The sequence below is a fragment of the Xyrauchen texanus genome, chromosome 45, assembly GCF_025860055.1.
Source record: "Xyrauchen texanus isolate HMW12.3.18 chromosome 45, RBS_HiC_50CHRs, whole genome shotgun sequence".
Classification (NCBI taxonomy): Eukaryota; Metazoa; Chordata; class Actinopteri; order Cypriniformes; family Catostomidae; genus Xyrauchen; species Xyrauchen texanus.
Genome location: NC_068320.1, coordinates 25,126,196 through 25,141,728, shown reverse-complemented (window position 1 = coordinate 25,141,728; position 15,533 = coordinate 25,126,196). Strand labels below are relative to the sequence as shown.

At 37.6% G+C, this 15,533-nt stretch overlaps 1 protein-coding gene across 15 annotated transcripts in view; it reads left to right on the top strand.

Annotated features, from left to right (window-relative positions):
• The window catches only part of plekha5 (pleckstrin homology domain containing, family A member 5), a 169,587-nt gene that overhangs the window by 58,308 nt on the left and 95,746 nt on the right, over positions 1–15,533 (top strand). The window contains exon 1 of one of the 15 annotated variants that reach the window (XM_052118271.1): positions 11,883–12,035. The exons of the other annotated variants lie outside the window; for them this stretch is intronic. The gene's annotated coding sequence lies outside the window, so the exon portion shown is untranslated. Of the gene's footprint in view, positions 1–11,882; positions 12,036–15,533 lie in introns of those variants that run through there. 15 annotated transcript variants of the gene reach the window in all.

Below are 15,533 nucleotides of genomic sequence, written 5' to 3'. Positions count from 1 at the left end.
GGTATTATGTTTTGCCTTTGTTGTGTGTGTTGTGTTTTTTGTTTTGTTTTTGTTGGGTTGTCATGCTTTTTCTTTTTTTTGTGTTTTGCTTTCTTGTTTTGTTTTACTTTTTGTGGTGTTTATATTTTTGGTTTTGTGTTGTGTTTTGTTGGGTTGTGTTGTGCTTTTTTGCTTTTTGTTTTTTGTTTTTGTGTTTTACTTTTCTGTAGTGTTGTGTTTTTGATTTTTTTGTTTTTGTGTTTTGCTGTTTTCTGTTGTGCTTTTTCTGTCGTTTTGTTTGTTTTGCTTTTTTGATTTGTGTTTTTTTTGTGTTTTGCTTTCTTGTTTTTTTGTTTAGTTTTTTGAGTTTGGTTGTATTTTGCTTTTGGTATTTAGATTTTGTTTAGTTTTTGTGTTGCTTTGTTTGGTTTTGTGTTTTTGTTGTTTTTCTTTTTTTGTGTGTTTTGCTTTTTTGTTTAGTTGTGTTTTTTGCTGTTTCGTTTTTGTTGTATTTAGCTTTTTTGCTGTTTTGTTTTTCTATTTGTGTTATATGTTGTTGCTTTGCATTTTTGTTTTGTGTTATTTTTTAGGTATCTTTTACGCTGCTGTTTATTGAGAGTAGAGAGGTAACCGGAAATAATTAGAAAGATGGGGGAATATAATAAAGACACATCGCAGCTCGGATTCAAACTTGAGTCTCCCACATTGCTCAATGTGTTTGGAGCTTGTATGCTAACATCTCTGACTATGCAAGTTTGTTCTTTGCATTAAAAAGCCAATCACATAGTAAATGCTCATTAAGGTGACATTAGAGGCGTTCAGAGTAGAATTATCTGATAAATTGTATAAACACATCCATAGTATTTGACATATTTACATAATATAATTACTTTAGATTTCCACAGGGATGGACATCAGATATGATTATACTTAAATCATAATCTGATAATAATGACACTCGCTTTTATGATTAAGCCACTTTATCAGTGTAATAACAGTTCTGCTGTTGCTTTTGAGGGCACAGTTAGCTCCAGTTTTCCATAACCGCTCAGTCGAAACAGACAAATAATGATTGAAACAGTTATGAAATGTAAAGAGTTGATTCTCAGAACCGAGAGGAATAAAAATCCATCAAAAGGAGGAAGCGTACACTTGAAATTACCATTATTAGTGTCTCTTTCATTCCCTGTAACTCAAGCGAGTTTCCCTGGAGAGCCTGCGCTCCATTGGTTATGAAATCGTTGCTTGAGAGCTTGTTTCTCTGGGATTTTGCTTACCAGGAATCGAGCCACATTACTAGAGACTTACAGTTGGTAAAGTCATACATAATAGAAGAAATTAACTGAATCATTCAGTATTTGTAGTGGGAGCTCTGAGGTGGTATTAACACTGACCCCCCTCAGTGTCCCCATGGTGGTAAGGCCACCACCGCAGGAATGGAGTAATTGAAAAGTGCCCTGATTTTGAATAAAGTCTCACACTCTCATTAATCTACTATAAACACAGAACTGTAGCTCTTAAAGGGACACTTCACTCAAAAAAAAATTATTTACATTTCACTGAGCACTTTATTAGATACACTATGGGCCTAATAAAATGCCCTATCCGCCTCAATGTTTGACATTCTGAGATGCTATTCTTCTCAGCACAATTGTACAGAGTGTTTATCTGAGATAACGTAGCCTTTCTGTCAGCTTGAACCAGTCTGGCCATTCTCTGTTGACCTCTCTCATCAACAAGATGTTTCTGTCCACAGAACTGCCACTCACTGGATGTTTTTTGTTTTTGGCACCGTTCAGAGTAAATTCTAGAGACTGTTGTGTGTGAAAATCCCAGGAGATCAGCAGTTACAGAAAAACTCAAACCAGCCCATCTGGCACCAACAATCATGCCATGGTCAGAAATCACTGAGATCAAATTTGTTCCCCATTCTGATGGTTGATGTGAACATTAGCTTCTGACCCATATCTGCAAGTTACTGCCAATTTTACAGCTTTGTTTCCATGATAGAACGTCAACAAACCCTAAAACTCTAAAATGTTGATTTAAGCAACTTTACAGCTCAAATAATACATTCATTTTAATAAAAGAATGAATGTAATGCTTTTATAAAATTATAAGCTCACATTTCTGCCTTTTAATCCCTTCAAAAATTGTCCCCATTCACTTCCAACATCGATTTTTGCTGCTGCTTCTTTTTTTTTGGGAGAAAAGATGTGACGAGACTTTTTTTGGTAGTCAACATTTTGACACAAATGTACCCTATCTTGTATTGAACCCAGAATATTCATTTAATGGAAGACAAACTAATATGGGAATGTGTGTGTGTGTGTGTGTGTGTGTGTGTGTGTGTGTGTGTGTGTGTGTGTGTGTGTGTGTGTGTGTGTGTGTGTGTGTGTGTGTGAGCGTGAGCGTGTATTTATCACTTTGTGGGGACCAAATGTCCCCATAAGGATAGTAAAACCCGACATTTTTGACGTTGTGGGGACATTTTGTCGGTCCCCATGAGGAAAACTATATAAAAACCATTGTGTCTATGGAAAGTCCCCATAAAACATGGAAACACAACTTGTGTGTGTGTGTGTGTGTGTGTGTGTGTGTGTGTGTGTGTGTGTGTGTGTGTGTGTGTAAATAACACTGTAAAGCTGTAAACTAAATAAATAAAATAACTGATATGTTCAAAAGCACTATTCTATTTACAGTATGTGTTCAATTGTGAATGTGTTTATTCATTGCACCAACTATTATGCAGACACCATCATTATATAAATGTCATCTGCTAACAGTAAGACATCCGACTCCATGAACGTTAAATAATGTGTCTATAATATGCTGCCTTATTAAGCCTTATATCCTCTTGTATTGCCCTTGGCTGCTTGAATGACAACCTGGAGCAAACAAATATTCAAGAGAACCCACTTAAATAAAGAATGTAGTTTTTTGTTGTTGAGAGGATTCGGTTTTGGAAAATGTCCGTTTTTCTTTTGCCCTGGCGAAGCCATTAAGAGTAAATCTCCCTCTGGGCCTTGTTTACAATTGTTAATGACATTCATCTTTGGTAATCGAAAATCCAAATATGATTTGTGATTTGATATAAACGGGTTGCACATGACTTTAAAATGTCTGTTAAACCTTTGAGTTTATTTTCTGTGTGATTATACATGTGCAGGTGTTGAAAGGTTCACCTTTCTCCCCTCCAACTCTTTTCTCTGTCTTTGACATCAGAAACACACGATGTATGGATTCAGTGATGCTAAAGATAGATTTGCCCTTGTTTATGCTCATAGTGCTTAGATTATAATCTTAAGAGGTCAGGAGGAGGTTGGAAAATTGTAGTGAATAATAAACACTAGCATTTAAAGTGGAATTCAGTGAAAAAATACAATGCTGTATGGCCCCTTAATAAACACTGTATCACTGTGTAACGTATGTGCCCAGAACCCCAGTGTTGCTTTCCCTGAACTGCTGTTTATTGTGAGTGCACAGCTCATTTAGCATTAAGAGTTTGAGCATATTTTGAGCCTTTTTAGATTGTTCTGGGCTGCTGTTATCTGTGTAGTCTGCAGGGGTGGGTGGAAAATGTATCAGTATCTAGTGAGGAAGAGGAAGCTCTGTATGAGTGTTCCTGTGTGTGTGTGTGTGTGTGTGTGTGACAGCAGTGTATCTGTGGAATGATCTCAGCTCTGGTCATCAGGTCATTTCACAGAAACTAGCAGACACACTGTTTTGCTGGAAACAGCAGCTCTCACAGCAGGAAATAATCTGTGATCCTGAACAATAATACCACTGATTGATCCTGTGTGTGTGTGTTTGTGTGTGTGTTTACATTCAGATCACACTGCTTCTGTTTTCTGAATACAGTTTACAGTCTACTGTCTGTCTGGTCTATAAATATGACTGTCTGTCTGTCTGTCTGTCTGTCTGTCTGTCTGGTCTATAAATATGACTGTCTGTCTGTCTGTCTGTCTGGTCTATAAATATGACTGTCTGTCTGTCTGGTCTATAAATATGACTGTCTGTCTGTCTGTCTGGTCTATAAATATGACTGTCTGTCTGTCTGTCTGTCTGTCTGGTCTATAAATATGACTGTCTGTCTGTCTGTCTGGTCTATAAATATGACTGTCTGTCTGTCTGTCTGTCTGTCTGGTCTATAAATATGACTGTCTGTCTGTCTGTCTGTCTGTCTGGTCTATAAATATGACTGTCTGTCTGTCTGGTCTATAAATATGACTGTCTGTCTGTCTGTCTGGTCTATAAATATGACTGTCTGTCTGGTCTATAAATATGACTGTCTGTCTGTCTGTCTGTCTGGTCTATAAATATGACTGTCTGTCTGTCTGGTCTATAAATATGACTGTCTGTCTGTCTGTCTGGTCTATAAATATGACTGTCTGTCTGTCTGGTCTATAAATATGTCTGTCTGATCTATAAATATGACTGTCTCTCTGTCTGTCTGATCTCTATATATGACTGTCTGTCTGTCTGGTCTATAAATATGTCTGTCTCTCTGTCTGTCTGATCTCTATATATGACTGTCTGTCTGTCTGGTCTATAAATATGTCTGTCTCTCTGTCTGTCTGATCTATATATATGACTGTCTGTCTGACTGTCTGGTCTATAAATATGACTGTTTGTCTGGTCTATAAATATGACTGTCTGATCTATATATATGACTGTCTGTCTGACTGTCTGGTCTATTAATATGACTGTCTGTCTTTCTGTCTGTCTGGTCTATAAATATGACTGTCTGTCTGGTCTATAAATATGTCTGTCTCTCTGTCTGTCTGATCTATATATATGACTGTCTGTCTGACTGTCTGGTCTATAAATATGACTGTTTGTCTGGTCTATAAATATGACTGTCTGATCTATATATATGACTGTCTGTCTGACTGTCTGGTTTATTAATATGACTGTCTGTCTTTCTGCCTGTCTGGTCTATAAATATGACTGTCTGTCTGTCTGGTCTATAGATATGACTGTCTGTCTGGTATATAAATATGTCTGTCTGTCTGTCTATCTATCTGGTCTATAAATCTGTCTGTCTGTCTGTTTGGTCTATAAATATGACTGTCTGTCTGTCTGGTATATAAATATGTCTGTCTGATCTGTAAATATGTCTGTCTGTCTGTATATATGTCTGGTCTATAAATATGACTGTCTGTCTGGTCTATAAATATGTCTGTCTGTCTGGTATATAAATATGTCTGTCTGTCTGTCTGTATCTATCTATCTATCTGGTCTATATATCTGTTTGTTTGGTCTATAAATATGACTGTCTGTCTGTCTGGTCTATGAATATGACTGTCTGTCTGATCTGTAAATATGTCTGTCTGTCTGTATGTATGTCTGGTCTATAAATATGTCTGTCTGTCTGTCTGATCTATAAATATTACTCTGTCTCTGTCTGTCTGTCTGTCTGTCTACAATGCTAATCTAAAAATATAATAAAGCGAGATTAACAAAGCATTTGAAATTCCCTCATTGATTAGCCGTTGAATAGATTCAGTGAAGATTTGTTTGTGAGGAAAAACTTTCAAGCGATTGCTGAACTAATTATTGTGATTGATAAAATCACAGGAGGTGTGTTTTATAAATTGTTCACAGAAGTGCTGTAATCCTTTGACTAAATGTGTGGAGGAGGATGTTGGCTCATATTTAGAGGAATCTACACCGCTGTGACTAAGCAGGGCCCACTCCACCTGTTTCACAAAGAAATTGCACATCATTATTAACGCAAATATCTTCTGATTCGTCTCAATCCAGAAAATACAGCTCTGAGTAAACCAGCTCTAATGTTGAATATATTGTATCAGCAATTCATTTACATATTGTGACCAAAACGATTTAAACCTAAAAGTGTCTTGTTACTACCAGGGGTTTTTCTTTCATGCACCTCTGTATTCATTGAAGTACCTTTTGTTTAATGTATAGATACCGTAATTATTCAGTACCATGATATATTTCAAACTATGTAATGTCATCAATTGTGCTCTTTTACTAATTAAATATAAAGTTTGAATGCATCATTTTTAAAGAAATGTGTCTATGGTAGCATAATTTTGTCCACCAGAGGGCATGAGTCACCTTTTTTCTTGTTCCTGATCCAAAATCAGTCTATCAGAACAACGCTATTAGCAATTGTGCATCTGACTTTAACATTTCAATGCAAATAGTGAATTTTCACACTTTGAATACTGATGAGGTGTGTCCGATACTAAAATAAATAGTTCAGGATTCTTTATGCACCTTATTTACTGACCATCCACAATGGCAGTGACTTCTGCATGGGCAAACACCGCTCACATTTCCTTGTGAAACGTAAAAAGTCTTTGTCATATGTATGCTTAGATGGCACATTGCTATAGTGATGCACATATCAAACCTGCCTATATAATCTGAAGTGCATTGCAGCTTAGTGTCCAAATGAGGGCAGTATTGAGCTGGCGGTGTTCACTCCTGAATATGATGCTGATTTGTTTGTAAGGCAACATGCACTAAACATACGCTCTCTGTCTGTCTTTCTTTTGCATGTCCATCTTGATCCTACTGTCATCTGAGCAGGTAAGACTCTCTATTTCCTTGCGTTTTATCCAAGCAGGACTGTTCGGATGATTAAGCTGTTTATATTACACCTTACACATAGGGGCTTTGATTTGGAGACAAGCAGGAAAATGGGTTCATACAAAAATACAATTCTGTCATCGTTTACTCACCCTTGTGTTTGTCCTCTCGTCAGTGGAACACCTGAGATGATGTTAGGCAGATTGTTAGCCTCAGTCACCATTCACTTTAATGTATGTAAACAAAACAATGAAAGGGAATGGTGACTGACTAACATCATCTCAGGTGCTCCACAGAAGAAAGAGATGGACACTTGAGTTTGGAATAACATGAGGGTGAGTAAATAATGACAGAATTTTAATTTTTAGGTGAAATTTTCCATTCATATGTAGTTTAACAGCAGGTTTAGTGCATTATTGTTTTGTAGAGCACATGTGGTTGTTGTTGTGTATTTGCTCTGGTTTTATGGGCTCAGACAGTCTGACTGCTAGTACGACATGTCAGGGATTTGTTAGGTGTGTGTGTGTGTGTGTGTGTGTGTGTGTGTGTGTGTCAGTGGGTAATAATATCTTCAACTGTTTCAGTATAACATTATGAATAAGCATTTGAGCTTTGCTTATGTTGTTTAAACAATAACAGGGTTTTTAGAGACATTACATGATAGAAACGTAAAGCTTCACATACTGATTAAAAAAAATGTAAAAAGATATTTTCTACACTTTTAGTAGCATTTCTTTTTTCATCTAAGTCAACTTATAATAGTCTAGGTTTGTTGCAAAAACAATAATTTAGTTTCAAATTATATCTGACCTTTTATAAATAGGCTGTTTTTGCTACTGTACCTTTAAGACTTTGGTAGGGAAGGAGGTATTGCCCCAAGTGAAGGAGTGTAAGTATGTCGGGGTCTTGTTCACGAGTGAGGGGACAATGGAGCGGGAGGTTGGCCGGAGAATCGGCGCAGCGGGGCGGTATTACACTCGCTCTATCGCACCGTTGTCACGAAAAGAGAGCTGAGCCGAAAGGCGAAGCTCTCGATCTACCGGTCAATTTTTGTTCCTACCCTCACCTATGGTCATGAAGGTTGGGTCATGACCGAAAGAACTAGATCACGAGTACAAGCGGCCGAAATGGGCTTCCTCAGAAGGGTGGTGGGCTTCTCCCTTAGAGATAGGGTGAGGAGCTCAGGACCACAACACGGCCCCGCCCACTGGTGCGCAGTTCAAGTCAAGTGAGGAGGCCTTCCGTGGCTAAATATTAAAAGTTGTTAACAGTTGTGCTTGAGATGAACAGTTTAATATATTCGGATGCAACGTGTTGGATGTGCGCTATGTGTAAACCTTGCAATTTTATTTTATAATGTTGAGGTTTTATGGGCTGCAGGATGTTAGTCATTCAGAACAGTGTATTGAGTAAGTGTCAACATGTGTTGAAGTTTTAATTAGGCACTTGGGCCAAAATGGAGCGTTTCAGACAGAGAGACAAAAACTGGGTAGAAAATGATCATATATTACTAAATTGTGACTGTTTTGTTGTATAAAAAACAACTTTTATTACATTATCATTGGACATCAGAGAAGATAATACAATTATAAATCTAAAAGAAAACACTTTAATGTGCATGAATTTACCTTTTTAGAAATGTATGTACTGGAATACCTGGAAAATCGCCTTGTTTTTGAAAAGTGCTTGAAATGAAAGCGGATCGTTTCTTCCGTGTAATGTGTGTCCATCAATGATGAGGCGCACTCCACTTTCACTTTATGTAAATAAAATAAAAACATTCTAAAAGCTATTATAAATAGTATACATTTTTTTAAGATATAAAAAAAAGGCTAATTTAAAATCGCTATTTCTGTTTTGGCCCAGTGTGTACAGAATTTAGTTTTAGGTTTCGATTCATTGCACCTATATTATCATGCATGCTTTGTATTATCTCTCTTTCTCATTTGTCTCTTTTTTTCAGGATAATTTCATAATTTTCCTGCTTACTAAACGTGCACCAGCATAACATCTTTCAGTCCCTTCTTTGCACCATATGGACTAACAGTAAACTGTGATGTTAACAAAATAAACATAATCACCAAACAAACATTTCGTCTCGTACAGTTTGATGGATTCAATGACACTGCTGTGAGAGTTACCAAAACATTTGCTAAGTAAATACAGGTGTGTAGATAATGTATATCAAAGCTGTTGTTGGTGTCATGCAGTCGATCAACTGAAGGGGGCACTGTTTCCACCTGACATTTTTTCAGCATGCTGAATTTCAGGGTCAGTATTTGAATGTTGGCAACTGAAGAATCCAGCGTTCTGTCTGACTGACAATGAGTTGAATATCAAAGATTCAACAATCCTTCTCTTAACGATGCGTGTTTTAGAATTCACCCTTGATTTTCTTTATCTGTCGGTCTCTCCTCTCTCCCGGTTGTGTTTTATTCCATTGCCTGCACTAGATATATCATCAATCTGTGACCTAGTTTCTGAGAGTTCAGCTTTACAGTAGCTTGCTGGCTCCATACTGCGCCCAGGGCCACAGCGATGGGACTGGCAGAGCTAAATCAGGGCAGGTCACACCCACTGGCACACATACACATGCAAATAGATAGATTTAAATAACGAAGCAAGATACTTTTACTACAGCTCAGCTCATATACATGTAAACATATTGACATTTAAAAGAATAGTTCACCCCAAAAGGAAAACTGTCATTATTTACTCACCATAATGTCATGTTCAAAACTTTCATGCCGTTTTGAGAATTTTTGAAGAATACTTATGCAGCTCTTTTCCATGAGAAGTGACCATGTCTCTCAATTTCCAAAAAGGAAAACATAACACTATAAAACAAGACTTATACTGTATATTTCAAGTTTTGTGAAGCCATAAAGAAGGTTTGTGTGTGAAACACTAAATGCAAACAATATATGGCTTTGGCAAGTAAATAAACATTTTAATTCGCTATTTGGGCTTTATTAGGAACTGCAACATAAAACAAGGTTTAAATCGAATTATGAGAATGATAAGCTTCTATTCGCTGAAGATATAAACCATCTACTAAAGAAGGCATCATCATTTGCATTTTCTCTAACAACTTTTACTGGAAGCTGACTTGTATTATTGGAACGTCTCAAGTTATTACATACAGTATATATACAGTTGAAGTCAGAAGTTTACATACACCTCAGCCAAATACATTTAAACTCTGTTTATCACAATTCCTGCCATTTAATTGTAGAAAACATTCCCTGTCTTTGGTCAGTTTGGATCACTACTTTATTTTAAGAATGTGAAATGTCAGAATAATAGTTGAGAGAATTATTTATTTCAGCTTTTATTTCTTTCATCACATTCCCAGTGTGAATTCTATTTTGTGAAGTGCCCCAGTCCCTCCTGCAGCAAAGCACCCCCACAACATGATACTGCCACCCCCATGCTTCACTGTTGGGATGGTGTGCTTCGGCTTGCAAGCCTCACCCTTTTTCCTCCAAACATAACGATGGTCATTATGGCCAAACAGTTCAAGTTTTGTTTAATCAGACCAGAGGAAAATTCTCCAGAAAGTTAGATCTTTGTCCCCATGTGCACTTGCAAACTGTAGTCTGGCTTTTTTATGGCGGTTTTGGAGCAGCGGCTTCTCCCTTGCTGAGCAGCCGTTCAGGTTATGTCGATAAATGATTTGTTTCACTGTGGATATAGATACTTGTCTACCTGTTTCCTCCAGCATCTTCACAAGATCCTTTGCTGTTGTTTGGGATTGACTTGCACTTTTAACACTAAACTACATTCATCTCTTGGATGCAGAATGCATCTCCTTCCCGAGTGGTATAATGGCTGTGTGGTCCCATTGTGTTTATACTTGTGTATTATGGTTTATACAGATGAACATGGTACCTTCAGGCATTTAGAAATTGCTCCAAAGGATGAACCAGACTTGTGGAGGACCACAATTTTTTTCTAAGGTCGTGACTGATTTCTTTTTATTTTCCCATGATGTCAAGCAAAGAGGCACTGAGTTTGAAGGTAGGCCTTAAAATTCATCCACAGGTACACCTCCAATTGACTCCAATTAGCCTATCAGAAGCTAATTGCCTAAAAGCTTGACATACATTTCTGGAATTTTCCAAGCTGCTTAAAGGCACAGTTAACTTAGTGTATGTAAACTTCTGACCCACTGGAATTGATATAGTCAATTAAAAGTGAAACAATCGGTCTGTAAACAATAGTTGGAAAAATGCACAAAGTAGATGTCCTAAACGACTTGCCAAAACTATAGTTTGCTAATATGAAATCTGTGGAGTGGTTAAAAAATGAGTTTTAATGACTTCAACCCAAGTGTATGTAAACTTCTGAAAGGCATTTCCGTTGGCAGAACTGCCGCTCACTTTTTTGTTTTTGGCACCGTTCTGAGTAATTTTTAGAGACGGTTGTGTGTGAAAATCCCAGAAATACACAAGCCAGCCTAATCATGCCACGCTCCAAATCCCAGAGATCACATTTTTCCCCATTCAGATGGTTGATGTGAACATTAACTGAAGCTCCTGAACCATATCTGCATGGTTTTATGCATTGCACTGCTGCCACACGATTGGCTGATTAGATAATCACATGGATGATTGTTGGTGACAGATGGGATGTTTGAGTATTTCTTCATGAATTCATGAAATGTTCCACACATTAAGTAACAAAAATACAAATATGAGGAACATTAAGAAAATTATTATATAGGAAAAGAAAATCCAAAGAATTTAAATGTTGTAGGGACCAAAAATATTATAGTTAAATTAATTATAATTAATATATAGTATAAATATTTTTTATATATATCATTTATCATTTAACATGTATATTTATATATTTATAATAAATGTACATTGTCTTTTGGTTTTTTGACAGATGCAATATTATAATAATAATAATAATAATGATGGAAAAAAAGCCAAATATTTCCAATATTATGGAACAAATTTGTTTTTTATTTAGAATAATTTATGAATAGTTTATAATTTTATAAAAAATATAGCAAGATACGGTTTCATGGCTGGTAAAAAAAAAAGATTTATGGCTGGCAAATTTTCTAAATGCACCCACCACTGGCAGGTTTGGCAAAAAGTTAATTTTGGACCCTGCATGAAAGATTTTACAGTGCATGGCCAGTTCCTGCTGTTTTGTAGATTAAATCATGCCCAGTGTTCTGAGCATGCTCAGTAAGAACGCAGTGTATGGAGTGAGAGAGATGAGCCGCTGCTGCAGCTGTATCAAAACAGCATCTCTCTCTCCTTCTCTCTGTCTATCTATTTGACTCTCTCTGTTGTCATTGCCTGTGGAGGGGACGTTAGGGAACAGAACTATTGGCGGTTTGTCATGGAAGAGAGCCAGTGAAGGCAGTTTAGACACATACTCACACACACATACACACGCATATACTGTGCAGGATAGTAATCGATTGCCTGAGTCTGATCTCTACTGGATTTACCATGAAGCCCTTACCTGGGGTAAGTGTGTGTGTGTGTGCGTGTGTGTGAATATGTGTGTATTTGCACCTGTACGTCATCATCATAACCAAATTAGTTGTCAGATGTCATTGGCACCATATTTTGCACAGTGCATTTTGCATGATCAGACTCTGGGTTTTTGCCTAGCTGTTCATTTGCAAAGAGGGTAACGATTTTTGATCTCTGTCGATAAAAAATGTATCTTTCTCTGTGCTGGCTGTATATTCAGTACGAAGACTGACAGGTGAAAGGCACTGATGTCTTTTCTTGCTTGATGTAATTGATGTATAACTTTCACAGACTTAATGATTACTCGGATACACCCGAGCAAATCAGCTTTTTCATTCAAAAGTTCTGCCACAGCTTTTTAAGTACAGCTCTTGAGATTTCACACCACCCTGGCTTGTTAAATAATCTATAGAAAAAAGATGCTTCAAACCTGTAATGAGAATACTGAGACGCTAGCAATGTTCAGAATAGGATACTACCACTATTTTCTTATAGTTATACAGTATAGAGTATGCATGCTATATACAATATGCAAACTGTATAATAACTTACTACCGGAAGTGGTATTAACCACAATTACAATCATTTTCTTGACACATTTTTTTGATTAGAAATATTGCACTAACAAAGTCTCCAGAAGGTTAGGTTATATATATGCTGCGCTGTGTAGACCCATAGTATATAAAGGAATTTGTTACAGGCTGAATGCGAAATAGTATACTAGCATATTACTTGAACAATTTCTGCCAAATCTAGAGTATATGGCAGAAATATTAAGAGTATTATGGAAGTATGCCATTCCAAACTCGGTGAACCTTTCAAAAATCCATTCAAAATAGCATACCATAATATTTTTCAACCTTTAGCAGGAGGAATACTAGAAAGTAGGCAGCACACAATATATGCCACTCGGTATGCCGTAAGCATTGGTCATACTGACATACTCGATCTCCTAAGAGATTATTTATAGTGAATTGAGTTTGTAAAGCCCTTCAATATCCTTAGTTCTTAACTGCATACTCTAAAGAGTCTGCCTCTGTTGTTCACCAATGACTCATGGTACGATTTCAGCAGGGAGATCAAGCAATATGCATGCACACAAACACAGGCAAACGTACAGGGACTCGTAATATCGCATATTGAAGCTCTTGCATGCAAGATTGCCTTGTATAAGCATGTAAAAAGGTACTTATTGTCATGGGGATGTGAGGTTTGCAGTTTAGTGTTATGTAACATCTAACAGCGGCTATTAAGAATTGTCCCAACCCTCTATCTTTCTCTTGTGTCCCAGAGGAAATCTTGGCCTATATTAAAAATCTTCTCTGCGAGCTCTAGAGATGGTTCGGATGTTTATCTTTCTATCTATCTGTCTGGCTGTTTGTTTGTCTGTCTGTCTGCCTGTCTGTCTAAATATTTCTTTATCCATCCATAAACATCCATCCAACTGGTTTTCCATCCATCCATCCATCCATCCATCCATCCATCCATCCATCCAACTGGTTTTCCATCCATCCATCCATCCATCCAACTGGGTTTCCATCCATCCATCCATCCATCCATCCATCCATCCATCCATCCATCCATCCATCCATCCATCCATCCATCCATCCATCCATCCATCCATCCATCCATCCATCCATCCATCCATCCATCCATCCATCCATCCATCCATCCATCCATCCATCCAACTGGTTTTCCATCCATCCATCCATCCAACTGGTTTTCCATCCATCCATCCGTCCGCTTGAGCCAGTGTTGCTGTGTCAGGATGTACGGCCACCTCAAACAAGCAGTGCAGTGTTTTAGTAGTGAAGCAGTATTTACATTTGTACAAAATGTGCTTAATTTTTTTTGTCTCTGTAAATTAAGCTGGGATACGATATTTTTAACATTGAACAAATGACACATGTCAGCTTTAACTCTTCAACACCAGCATGTGTGTTTGTATCATACACCTGCTTCCCTAAATCTGACTAATTATAACATCTGTCAAGCCAGCATACAAAAGAAAATATCCCATAGTGAGAAGGAAATAACAAGCTGTGTGTTAGTCAGCATTCTTCGACTTGTTCCATGGTAAATTGCTGGGAAAATAATCCACTCTTTTGTAAAGTGATTAGTGCGTGCCGTTGTCCGTCTCCTGCGAGCGCCGTGGAGACAGCAGCAGAAGCGGCTAATGAGACACCTTGTCAGATAGATGCAGGTGTGGAGGAGACTGTCAGCTCGTTCAGTCTCTTGAGGCTCACGCACTAAACTGCTGTTTGCGCTGGACTACGGAAATTTCCATGGAATTCAGGGCAAAATTTAAAGGCCAATTATGCTCATGTTTTTGTATTGTACGTTAAAGAATGGATGTTTTTGGATGTTTTAATAATGCCTGACCCAAATAGTGGGCAGAAAACATGACAGTGTGCCTTGTCCGCTATCCCAAAAACCAAGATTTTCCTGGGTCAACTTAGATGTCAGTTTCAGAGATATTTTGGTTAGAAGTTTAATGATCCTCATCCCAATTTGTGGGCAGAAAATTTGCCAGAGTGGAGATATTTTGAGATTTTGTTTTTTGTCTGTGTACTCCAATGGTGGTAGACATATTCAAATGAAAGCCCAGTTATGCAAGGCAAAACTTAGTAACTACACATTTAGTCCAAACTGACTTTTGACCAAAATAGGGTCTCATAGAATATGATCTGACGGGTTTGAACAATTAGGCTGTTCAAACCCGTCATTTTATGCATTTTACGCCATTTTATGCAATAATATGCGCAACTAGGCCTAGGCTAGAATATTAAGACATATATCACATTACCAATAAAAAAAACACACAAGAATTCATTATAAGGACAATTTTTGCCAAAACATTTTGAATTTCGGGGAAATGTTTTTTCATTTGAGAGACATTTTTTCCCCCTAACCCCTGCTCCACAGGCTGGACAATAACAAAACTTTGAAGCCATTTTTCTTGCGTGAAGACTATAAGTCGAGGAGACATTTTGGGAGAATGACGTACGCCCCAAATTGCGGGTAGAAAATATAACTGAGTGGAATTGGCACCACATGAACCCATTATTTTATCCACAACCCCAATACACAAGATATTCAAGTCTTGGTGTTTTTAAATTGAAGAGCAGATGTTTTTAGATGAGTGTCCTCCCCAAATTGTGGCCAGAAAAATGATGGTGGATGGGAATAGCACCATGTGAACCCAATATTTCTCAACAACGCCAAGTCGCATCCCAGCTTTCTCTCCACCATTGGGCAGAATTCGTCCAAGCTGAAGCAATTAGCCATTGCTGCTCTTGCAAAAACGTTATTTTGCTCACTGGCTGTTGCTAGCTCTTGCAGCGTTTCTGTAAACTGAATTCATTTGATATGTGCTGGAGATTTGACCATTGGCAACTCCAGATGCCGTTCCACTGCAGTACACAAGATTACAGGCCTTCCTTTCCAAAACCAATAAATCATAATCATTTAAAACTCAGGAGCCACACA